The sequence below is a fragment of the Sitophilus oryzae genome, unplaced genomic scaffold (genome assembly GCF_002938485.1).
Source record: "Sitophilus oryzae breed Bouriz unplaced genomic scaffold, Soryzae_2.0 scaffold_1063_pilon_pilon, whole genome shotgun sequence".
NCBI classification, from domain to species: Eukaryota; Metazoa; Arthropoda; class Insecta; order Coleoptera; family Curculionidae; genus Sitophilus; species Sitophilus oryzae.
The window spans coordinates 1,084,186-1,097,384 of NW_022145686.1; positions in this window are offsets into that span (position 1 = coordinate 1,084,186).

A 13,199-nucleotide genomic window follows, 5' to 3' on the forward strand; every position below is an offset into this window, starting at 1 on the left:
ATGGTTTGTTACTATAAAGTAACGGGTACTATACTCCTATTGACATCTTGCTACTATAAAGTTGTGGAAACTAAAAAATATTTCTTTATAGTAGCAGATCGCGTATTTACCCATCCTGTCCATTACCACAAGAATAAAGATCAATAAAATTGTTTGTTCACTGCGCTGCTAGTGGAACTTCCTAGACAAGTTCACCGGGATAAAGGGTTTATTGGATTAAATTTAGAGAAGTATGACTGGGCTTTGTAATGACAATAAATTATTTTAAATCTATTTTTGAAAATTCATATATATATAGGTATATTATTATGTATAGTTGTCGTATTTTCTATATATTTGTAAAGTTCTTATAGATGCATTTTTCTAGGAATGTCGAGTTGGTGACTACTGATGAATTTAAAGATAAAACAGAGCTCAGAGAAGAAAGTAACATCAGCCAGGAACTACAGTCAGGCATTGGGCATTAAAACACCAAATTAGCAACATTGCTTTAACAGATTTACTTGGTTAGGTTAATTTAGGTTAGGTTAAAAAATGAAGGCTTAACATCATTGCCAGGAAACAGCAGGACTTTATTGAGTACACCGAGATATTGTGCCATTGTTCCAATGAAAAATGAAGAATTTTGGTATAATGGAATAAGGAAGATTTGCACGTTTATCCGAAGAGACCAACCTAGAATCGGCGTCTCTAATTTTTAATGTTGACGGCTTGCCTCCATTAGAATTTTGGCCGATACTCCTAAAAATGCATGAATATCCTTGCGATCAACCCTTTATTGTGGCGAGTCAAAACCTCCATAACAAGAATTTTTACATGATTTTGTAACAGAATTAAATGAGATTGGAGACTGGAATTGAAGTAAATCAGATTAGGGTGAAAGTAAAAATTCGATTTTCTCATTCATCATTTTTTTTATTCAATTGTTTTTGGTCACTTCATGTTTCACCGGAAAAGACAACTTTTGATTTTTAAATGGCACCCTCAATATTTTTTACTTAATTCAATAGAAAATGACACTCTGAATAGAATGACATATCATATGACATTTTCTCATATGTTTTATTTGAAATTGTAACATCAGTTCATAACTTGACTCGAAATACCAAGTGTGTGGTACCAAATTATTAGTAAAAAATGCTTTTTCCAAATATGCTAATAAGTCATCCTCGTTCCATTTGAAAAAATTGAGATATGATTAAAAATACAATTTAGGCATCTTTTAACCAGTCAGGAAAAGAGACGAAAAACATTAATTGATCAAATATATTTTTCCAAGGCTCGTAGATAAAAAATTAGTGTTCTTAAATTGTTTTGAGATGAGAGGTAGGCGGAACTTTATTGAAACATATGGAACTATATTGTCACAAAATGCCTGATTGTCCGACTTTTTGGGTGTTCAAGGTAACTTTCTAGTTCCAGTAGTTACCATAGTGTACAAAATTTAAATACATTTAAAAATAATAAAGTTTGAAAGTAGTAACCGATACTACAAAGTAACTTTTGGGTAGTAACAACTTAATCACTGGAAGTAGCGGATCTTTTAAAGTAAAAAATGGGTAGTCCCTGCTACTTCATAGGGAAGAGCCTAACTTTATAGTAGCGAAGTGTGCGTCAGCCATTTTTTACTGTCAGAAATTTTTTAATTAAATTTATTTGTTAGTATATTTTCATTTTTTATTTATTTTCCCAAGTTTTATAGTGCTTTAAGCATTTATTTTTCCAATTAGAACTCGAACACACTTTCGTGCATTACGAAATATTATTTTTAATATTTTTGATATTATTTTTTGTCCTTAAATATCTACAAAATTGAATTAATGCGAAGGCGCCTTAAAATATTTTCATCTAACTCGGTAATATTTGTCAGTAAAGTGAAGTGCGTTATAATATTAGTCCTGGAAGTGTCCGAAATACGCGATTAAAAACCATCATTTTCCTCATAAACATAACACGCCATTATTAACTTAACTATAACATGGCCATACACCGCGGCTGTCATATCATATTATTATTTTATTTCAAAACGGTTTTTAAAAGTAGAGGTCGCTAGAAGAATGTTTTGCTACTATATAGTAGCAGTTACCAGGCGACCAGGCCGCTACGTAGCAGGATAGTGGCCGCTAACTACCCTTTTACTTTATAGTTACGAAATATAGTGGCAGCGTTAGTCCCTGGGACTACCCGGTATACTACCCAGTTACCCTAAATTCTTCCCCATTTTAGTAACAGTTACGTGGCGGCTACGTGGCGGCAACGTAGCCGTCGATAGTGGCAGTCTACTTGATGGTCGCTTTTGTAGTCCCAGGGAACGTACCTGCTACTGTCTGTGTTGCTTGGGATGTATAATGGTTGACAAAATTCAAGTATTTATACAGCGTGTCCCAGGCTGAACCTGCGTTAGAAGTTTCTAGAGAACTACCCAAGCAGCATTTGGACGTGGGACAACGTTGTGTCACGCGACCAAACGTCGGGGCGCAACGTCGGCACAACCTCGTGCCAACCCTAGTCTGCACTAGTTTGGAGAATAATTTTTGGGTCGAAACGACGTCGGATACCGACGTTGGCTAGAAGCCTAATTTAGTACAAACTGCAACGTTTTTAAAATCCTAATTCACAGAAATACAAAACTAATATGGCGTCTAAGTCGCGTTTTATCCTAAATTGGGATAATTATAGTAAAAATATTATTTTTATGATTTAGGTAGAGACATATGTCAGATGGCAGTGAAGGAAGACAAAACAAAAGTATTTAAGTGTGGAGGATGTTTGAAGATCATAATTATTGAAACACTTTAACCGACTCTGTAACTCGTTACCCAAGGCAAAAAGTTAAACGCAAACAACTTTATTGATAAATGTATTGTTTCTACTTTGAAAAATACTAATGGGCCTTAAAATTAAAGAAGTTTTAAAAATTTTTTTTTTTTTAGTAAAATGAGAATAATTTATTCGCAGTCGAAAAAATTGTTTCCGCGTAATATTTAGGGTCAAATATTTCAAGTTAATGTATTCAAAAAGCAGGAATTGCTATTTTAGGAACGAAACATTTTCTTATTTAACAACATGGCGGTTTTCACTTTGTTGTTTTGGGAGATTAAGATGGAGTAGTTCGAGTAGTCGCATACTGGACTAATAAAGTCGCAGTTCGGCCTTAACAGGTAGTATACTAGTCGCAAGATTGCCTAATTTAGTCATCCTAGAATCTAGCTTGTGCCGCCTTCTATAATCTAAATAAACGAGGGAGTGGATAAACTATCGGTAATATATGTCGATGTATATTTAAATTTAGTTTTATATGTACCTTTCTTATGTCCCATTTTAATTAAGTTTTTTTTTATAAAAACAAAAACAGCACTGAACTGTCTGACTGAACAGAACAATGAAGTGAAAATTTAAGATTTAAGGTTATGGTTCAATACAGCTGCAAAAGGTAGTGGCTCGACGTCCTACCAACGTAAGAATAAGGAAATCTAAACAACGTTGGAATTAGTAAAACAGACGACGTTTGCATAACGTTGGAATAGGTCCTGAAACTGACGTCGGAATAACTCTATATTGTCCAACGTTGTAACTACGTTGTCCGAATCACCTAAAGATCACTTAAGCAAAAAAGGTTACAAGACAACGTTTATTCGACGTCGCAGAAGCTTCTACTTTGCTGTAGTACTAGTCCAACGTCGGCACAACGTTATAAAAACGTTTAAATTTATTTTAATACCCAAGGTAGGGAGCTAACTATTTTTTGTAACTAATCCAACGTTGTGTTTAGTAAACATGTGGTCGCAAGTCGTGAAAATGCTACTTGGGTACAATATCTAGATACGAGATTTTGTTCATATTATTGTTTCAAAATGAGATATATCGATTAAAAATATTTTCAATATGGCGACACTTTCGGAAGTACCGGAAGTTGACAGCAACTTTCTTATTTTAAATGGGTGACCCCATTTTTTATTACATACTTAAATTCTCTGTAAAATTTTATGAATTTTGATATTAAACACTCTATACCTAACGTTAACCGTTTTTGATGAAAAAATATTTATAATTTTTGGAGGAAAAAAACTGCCTGTCAAAAATATGTATATAGCCTAAACGTCAAATTTAGTGATTGCTACAGCCACCGTACCATAAAGAGAAGACATGTGAATATCTATGTCAAAAATTAAATTGTCAAAATGTCATATAATAATGGCCGCAGCTGTCAAGGAATTGAGCGATTAAAAAATTATCATAAATCATTTTTTTTTCAAATGGAAATCCACTTTTTTTATTTCACTCGTGAAAAGGCTTTCGTTACTTTCGTTTTTAAAATTTGTTACTTTTTGACTATACATGTTCCTGTACCTAAAATAAATCGTTTTTAACTTTAAACCTTATTTCTAAATGTATAACAATGTTATCTAATATTTCATAAAATAAAATTCGCAAAGATATTTGACTTCAGGGGTGGGTGGGCCATACGGGAAAACGGGAAAATTCCCGGTAGGCCGGTGGGAAGACGGGAACAGAGGGGACAGAGCTCAAACAAATATTGATTTAATAAAAATTAAATGGTTAATCTTCTAACTAAAGTTACGTAAGATTCTTAGTGACTGCCTAACTAACTAATCAATTTGCATCAATATAATCGTCAGTTGATGCTTTTAAACATAAACACCAATTTGTAAAATAACTATTGTTAGATGTCTTTTTCTGAGACACTTATAATTTTAATAAACATCTGTTGTTTGTTGTTCCGTTTGAAATATACAAAGTTCCTTTTTATTATTCACCGAAATTTTTCTGTATTTGCATCTCTTTTTGTGCCGTAATATCAAAGATTAAGAAACTATACCATGGGAAAATTTGCGGTGAACAGGGAGTTCTAAAAATTTTTCAGAAAATATACAGGAAAATTTAAAAGAAAAAGCACGATTTTCAACATCTTTTTTTGCAAAATTCATAGACGTGTTCCTGGGGTCGAAATATACCAGCCCTGAAAATATTTGCACTTATTTAAGACTTATCCTGTAGCTTGTATTTAAGACTCATCGTGTAAAGTTTCTCAAAATCGTGATTGAAAGTCGTAGCATATTCAAGATCAAATTACCGTTATCGATAATGGAAATAAAACAGTAGAACCCTGTAAAACAGCTATTTTGTAGTAAAAATTCAGATGTCCGATCTGATATTGATCTTTATAAAAATTTTGATCAAGACAATTTCAATATTTTTAAAAAAATCGGAGGCAAAAGAGATTTTTTCGCCCGAGCGAAAATCACCCTTACTTATACAGGGTGTCCCAGAAATAAGTGCAACTAAGTGCGTAATAAGTAAGTATTTTAAGGGGGTAGATTTGGCCAAAAGAAACATTTTTTCTCTTTACCATTTTTCAAGTAAGTTCAAAATAACCGAGTTATTTTACTTTGAAAATTTAAACAAAAGATGCTTTTTTGCTTAAATTTTGAGAACCACTGTATCTTTTCTGGATTTTCTTTCATGTAAATTTAATCTACTACCTATGTTGCCATATTATCAAGAAATTATATTTTTAAAACTAAAAAAATTTCCAAAAATTTTTCAAAAAATTCCAAATTTTCGCAGAAAAAACTCATAGGTGTGTTTCTGAGGCCGAAATATACTACCAGTTAAAATACTTGCACTTATTTCTCGGACACCCCGTATATTATTAAATAAAATATGTTTCTTCGTAATGGTCATTTTGTTTTTCTGGATTCGGGCCGGTTGCCTCTTATTCCCGGTAGAGATCTGCACGGGCCGGGTAGCCCGAATGGGCCTCAAGCCCGACCCGGCCCGAACCCGGGCCTCGGGCCGGGTCGGTCTCGAACAGTCAATAAGGGTCTGGACCGGGCCGGGCCGGTTCTGCACTTTAAAAAAACACAACTTTGCTTCTGTACATATTCTTGAAACACCTTGTATTATAACAGGTATTTTTAGGCTATGTTTATGTTTACGTTTTTTTTATTTTGCGTATACATACGTATATTTGTTATTTTATTTTGATCATTTTATTTTAATGGTTCGGGCCGGGCTGTGCCGGGCCGGACTAGTTTAAAGTTTTAACTTTCCATAAACCGGGCCGGGCTTACAAAACCTACTTCTTTTCTCGGGCCGGGCCAGGTCGGGTTACAAAACTCGGCCCGTGCAGGTCTCTAATTCCCGGGCGGGTTTCCACTTCCCCATCCACCCCTGTTTGACTTAGCCGCTTTTATTAACATATCGAATTAAAATAGCACAGAGACTTATCTGTAATATCTGTTGTATCGTCTTTTCGCACCGAATAAAATAACGCGCTTTTTTATTTCGGATTCTTTTATTTCTGTGGCGTGTTCTGAAATACAACCGGTTATATCATTTTTAATAATCTCGGACAAGCCCGAAAAATGTTTCCAATTTGATTTAAACGTTTTTTGAATTTTCATATAAAAGTTTTAAATGCTACGTATAATGAATCATATGAAATATCGCCTTAACGAAATGTGATATACGAAAATAATAATAATGATATACGATTATTAAGAAAATCGGTAATACAACAAAATGAATATGAACATTTAAAAAATAGGTACTACTTTTATTAAATTGAATTCTGGTTGTCGTGAGTTGGGAGTAATTATATTAATTGACTTTATAACTTGCAGATAATTACGAAGTCAATAATATAAACTTAAGTCACAAAAACGATTTAAATAACGTTAAATTGATTTAACTCTTTACAGATATTACTTGACTCGAAATAGAATGATTTAAGTCAAAGACTTAAATCATTTGAACTTTATGTTGAATTTGACTTAAGACTTAAAAATCATTTTGATTTTAGAAATGACTTAAGATATAAAAAAATATTGCAGATACGACTTTAATGCGGTGAAGGAGGTAAGATTAGTTAGAGATATCTTCGCTGTAAAAACTCAGGCCGTGCATAAACTGTTTCTCAAGGAAGTGAAAGGCATTGTATTTTTAACTTAATTTGAATATCTAAAGTTATTGGGAGGAAGAAATACATTACGGGAAGGCAACCGCAAGGTGGAATAGAGAAACTGGGATGAATTTTTCCAGAGAATACTGCCATAAATAATATATCCAGAAGGCCAGTTTTATAAAGTATGTTTGATAGGTACTTCTTTGCGGTATAAATTTTCTATTTTTTGACTTATACGAGTAGGCCAAAGAAAAACCATGGTTGCGACGAAAAAAAGAATCGTTATATTTGGACCAAATCCAAACTTTGGTGAACCAAACATAATAACCGCGACAAAATTATCTATAGCAACGAAAACAGATTTGATGTCTATAGGATATTACCAGTATACCATTAAATCAATTTATTCCATACAGTGTGTTTCAAAAAACATGTGCCATCTCTCGTGGGCAGATTCTTCACGCCAAATTAAGATTTATTTTTCCTATCAACATAGGTCCAATTATGCTTTGTTTCGTAGCTACAGGCTACTGTTAAAGTAATAATATTTTTTCGGTTTATTATAATTTTCTTTCAAGTGCTTTTAGCGATTCGAATGAAATTTTGAGGGTAACAGTTACTATAAATGCGACATATTTTAACACTAAAAAAGTGTCAACATATTCACCAGGGCCGTGCATATGGGTTCTCTCTTGAATAATTTTCTAAAGAAAGCATATGTACGCCACTGACTTTCTTTTTCTTGTTAGCGAAATAGTGTAAGCGTAAGCCGTTTAATGCCGATTAAAAGTTGTCTGCTGATATTTTGTCTATTTCGGCTTCCTTGATGAGATAAACGCAATTTTATTAATTTGCCTTGATCCAAGTCTAATAGCAACCTTTAAAAAAAATAATATTATTAACTTGCAATAGTTTCAAATAAGTACTCTTTGATTCCTCATCAGAAAATATGAAAAAAGTTCTTATAAACATGGGTATGGATTATGATAGTTTTAGAGTTAAAGGAAACTTTTAAAGTTTTTATTTTTTTTTAATTTAATTTTGTTGTAATAATTATCTTAAATACCATTATTTTATTTGAAATTGCTGTATGTTGGACTAATAGTAATAATAACTAACAGTAATAATATTTAATAATAAATTTTATTTTTATTTTAATTTTATTAATTGTGATTAATAAAATTGCGTTTATCTCATCAAGTAGGCCGAACTGGGCAAAATATCAAGAGATAACTTTTAATTGGCATTAAACGGTCTACACAATTTTGATATCAAAAGAAAATAAGTCAGTGGCGCACATGTTTTTTTAAATATCCCAGTGATAACCCATATGCACGTCCCTGATGCATTTATTAACAGTTTTTTAGCATTAAAATATGTAACACTTAGAGTAAGTAACTTTTACCCTCAAAATTCCATTCAAATCACTAAAAGTACTCGGATAATATTGCCTATCACAATCACACCAGTCGTCCGGTGCCTTAGTAAATGCCCCGAACACAGCCCCGAACCCCGAATCGTAGCGTTTAAACATTCTATGGTGTAAACAGCATTGTAAACAGTACTCCACTTTTCCGATTAATTGAACCATAAATTTGTCAATCACGTCGTTACGATTTCTCGTAACGTGTAAACCGCCCTTAGTAAACTGCTTCGAAAAATCGCTCCTACTTGTCACAGTGCTTTTTGGAGCAGCCGCAGATCGCAGAGCATCGCAGATCCAGAAAAATCGCAGACTAGCCACTTCTTAAAACAAGAGTAAAACGGAAAACGGTAAAACCAGGAACATCGAACATCGACGAGTCAACATCGATGTTTTTGTAACATCGCACATCCCTAATGGTTGGCTTTTAACTTGCTTCTTGCTTTTAACAACTATAGCCAAAGAATATCTTAATACCCTAGAAGTCTCGTCTGGCATCAAAATCTGACCTGTCGATGGGGCCTCGCTTTGGCGAGCGAGGCCCCAACTTTGTGGAGCCTCGCTATTTTGCTCGGAATTAATTGAACGAATAGACGCGCGGTGTTGCCTTGTTTTGTGTGTACTTTCTTGAATAGTTTTAAATTATAGTTTTAAATTTTATCTATTGCTATAATCAGTCTTTCCGTTCTCCGCACTCCGCCAGTTTACATATAATATTATCTTATACTAGTGTGTACCCGCGACTTCGTTCGCGTCGGATTAATCATTTGTAATGGTGATGATCAAACAAGAAACCAAAATTTCCATTAACCTTACAAACTAAGATAAAATTTTCTTACATTTATGTCAGCATGAAGGAAAAAACAATATGGCGATATTATTATATAACTTGAGGGTAATATTTGAGGGGTAGTTTCATCGTTGGAATTTGACTTTCAAGAAAATCCGTTTACTTAAAATAAGCTTTTTACGTCAAACGGTTTAAGCAGAATCGTGATTGCCTCATTCACCAACTTTGGAACACCCTGTATGATTTTTAAAAATTTCAAAATATGTAAAACAAAATCAATTATACGTGTCCAAGTGTTTTCCGAAAGGCTCGCCATTATTTAAAAATAAATATTGCCTTAATATTTGTGGGTCGTTTTCACCCGCTTGGAATTTGAAATTCAAAGGAAACCCCCTCTTTATCGAACCTCTACACACCCCACAGTCAATCCGTTTGCAAAATGGCTTTAAACGTCAAACGGTTTAAGTACATTATTCTAAAGCTGCAGAATCGTGATTACTCAATGGTTGCATATTTTATGAAACACCCTGTATAAAATTTTTAAAAACCTTAAAAGTATGTAAAACAACAAAATAAAATATACATGTTTAAGAGTTTTCCCGAAAAACTCACCGGTTTTTAAATAAAAATATTCCCTAATATTTGAGGCGGTTTCACCTTAGAATTCGAGTTTCGAAAATCCCCTTCTTATCGAACCTCTACACCCTAAAAGTCAATCCACGTTTTCCAAAATCAGCTTTTTACGTCGGCCTTTTAAACAGGATCGTGATTAATCGCTGACTGAATTTTCGAAACACCCTGTATACATTTTTAAAAAATCTGAAAATATGTAAAAGAAAATAAATAAAATATACGTGTTTCAGCGTTTTTTCGGAAACTTGACCGTTTTAAATAAAATATTGTAATATTCCACCTTTTACTCTTAGGGGGATGAATTTTTAAAAATCCTTTCTTATCTTACGTAAACATCATAAAAGGAACCCCTGTGCAAAATTTCAGCTTTCTAGGGTCAAGGGTTTGGTCTGGGCGTTGATGAGTCAGTATCAGTCAGGACAGTCAGATTTATACAGGGTGTCCCAGAAATGAGTGCAGATATTTTAAAGGGGTGGTAGATCTGGCCAAAAGAAACATATTTTCTCTTTACCATTTTTAAAATGGATTGAAAATAACCGAGTTATTTAACTTTGAAAGTTTAAAAATTGCGACATTTTGAGAGCCGCCGGGGATCTCGCGGATCCCCGGCGCGGGGGAGAGATCTCGCGGATCTCGGCTTGTTCGACGCCCAGTGTTGACTCATCGACTAGAAGATTTAAAAGTACTTGCAAAATCCCACACCAGCCAAGAGGTTCTGCAGAGGTGCGTTACTTTTTTAAGTGGGTGATCGCCAGTAGCCCTACTTCCACATTACACAAAATAAACTAAAGGAAAAACTTACCAAACAATAAAAGAAGATATCCCTATAGCAGAGAGATACAGCTGCAGAGCTTTCTTTTTTCCATTTTACCACTATTAAAACTGCACAGTAGCACTACACTTAATAACTTCACTTCACTACAATTCTCAACAACACTATGCAAATTTTCAACTGTGGAAATATTGGCTCCCCTATTAATTTAGAGGCTAAATCGTAAATGGTTTTAAAGATACATTACAAGTTTGCACAAGTGGATCCAATATCTCGACGGTTCAGAAATTTAAATGGGATATCCTATATTTCCAACGATGATGCACCACCCGGTATACCCTTCGCTTCCTGACTGCATGCTATTACAGTAATTGTTCAACATGACGACCTCCATTTCCAATGCATGCTCTCCTTCTTCTGAGCATGGTATTTTTAACGTTTTGCAGCAATTCTTGGTTGCTTTTCCTGAATCCCTCAAATGCTGAACCCTACTTACAAAGGTTCGAGAATTAGGGATTTGTCTATTCAGATACTCTTCGGAATAAAGTCTCCGAGCTTCTACAGTGCTTTCCCCTGCCAGGAAGTACCTATGCTCTTAGCATATCCACCTTCTTCGGATTTGTATACTCCATCGCGATTTGCCTATACCGATACCGATTACCGACACAAAATATGCACTTTGAACATTTCACAGCACTTTAAACACAATCTCAGATCACTTTCTCGTATTTTAAAAGCTCGATAATATTAGAATTTAGATCGATTTCTAATAATGTACATGCTTTGTGTACATGCGATTAATATTAATAATGACGTTAATATAATACAGGAATCTGTAATTTTCTCCCCACCGCCCATTTCATTGGAAAAACGGCGGCAAGTTTTCTGTTTTTGAAATTACGATCGATGGCATTTTATTGTGTAAATGTGGATGGTAAATGGCATCGATCATAATTTCTCAGGCAATTTAACGTCTTAGCAGGTATACTTATTTTTTATCAAAAAGCTTTATAGAAAAATAACTGAACATGTTGTAGTAGCTTTATTACTAATTAAACTATTCAAAAAAAAACAAAAAAAAAAAAGTATTTTAAAAATTTAAATTAAAATATAGCAAATTTTATAGTTTTGACGACGTTATAATTAACAATAGGCAAATGGAAAAATTACCTAACTACATATTAGAGACATAATTCCATACCTAGAAATACCGTATGGTCAAAAAAAAAAAAAACGGCGTCCAGAATGGCTTGAAAATAACGGTCGGTGACATTCTCCATAAAATTTTACACATAAATTGACAGCGATTTTTATATCCCTTAGCCATCGCTGACGCCGTTTTTCACGACCATTATTGTATTTCGGTAATCGCATGGTAGCAATACTAATTTATATTTAAAGAGATATATCTAAATGTGTATAAACTAGGTATTTTATTGTAATCATATTTAAGCTATTATGACTCATATCATATTCTAATTATTTGAAACTTGAAACATAATATTTACTCCTATTATATTCATGCAACTAAATTTTCTAATATTAATAACTCTCTGATAATAAAAACAAAGGTGTGTTTTAAACAAAACACCACAAAAAAAAATAAAAATAATTACATTATTATTGACTTTACTGTGAAAAGCAACCCATTTGAAACACATTTACGTAACTTACAGAATAGTTTAAAAGAACTTACACATGTTTTTTAGTCTATTTTCTTTATTATGTTTGAACAACAAGGTTTCATTCAGAAAAATAAAAAAAAAAAATTTATATTCAAATATACTCTAGATGGAGCTCAATTTTATATGAAATGAGAATTTGTTCACACATAAACTACCATATGATCGAGAAAAAAAACAGCGTCAACGATGGCTATGGAAATGAAGGTCGCTGTCATTTTATATGTAAAGTTATATAGAAATGTCATTTGATCGTCATTTCCAAAACAACTTTCTACGTAGAATTTAATAATAAAAAAATTTTATTATATATTTTATTCTTTAATTTTAATTACTACAAATGGTCTTGATATTTTCTTTTGAATACATATAATCTTGTTACTCTCTTTCATCTTTATCTCCTAATATATACAGATGCATTTGCAATTTATTTGTTAATTATATTTATGTAAAAAAAAAAAAAAAAAATCCTAAAATAAAAATGGATTTATAACATGCTTTCCAGATATCCATATCCACAATATTCTGTGTGTAAATATGTTCAATTTTTAATAACCCATTCACTAAATGAGATTGGGAGACAACATACAGGTAGCTGTTTAAATAATTTTCAATCTTTGTATGTAATAATAGATTTCACATATTATATGCATTACACAATATGCATTACCTGCAATAATAAAGATATTTTCTTTAAAGTGTATAATTCTATCTAACACACTTCTAATAAATTATACTCTGACTCTTTGAACATTTGTTACAACTTCTAATAATTAGGTATATCGATAACTTCCTAAGAATTTATTCGATAACTTCCTAAGAATTTTTGTTAGCACTTTTAGTTAGTTTACCATATATTCTGCATAATATATGATTCGATACATTCACCTAGAATAAAATCAATAATATCATTTATGAATAGATAACTACATGTATAACTTTTACGTTAATATTTGCAATTTCAGACCAGA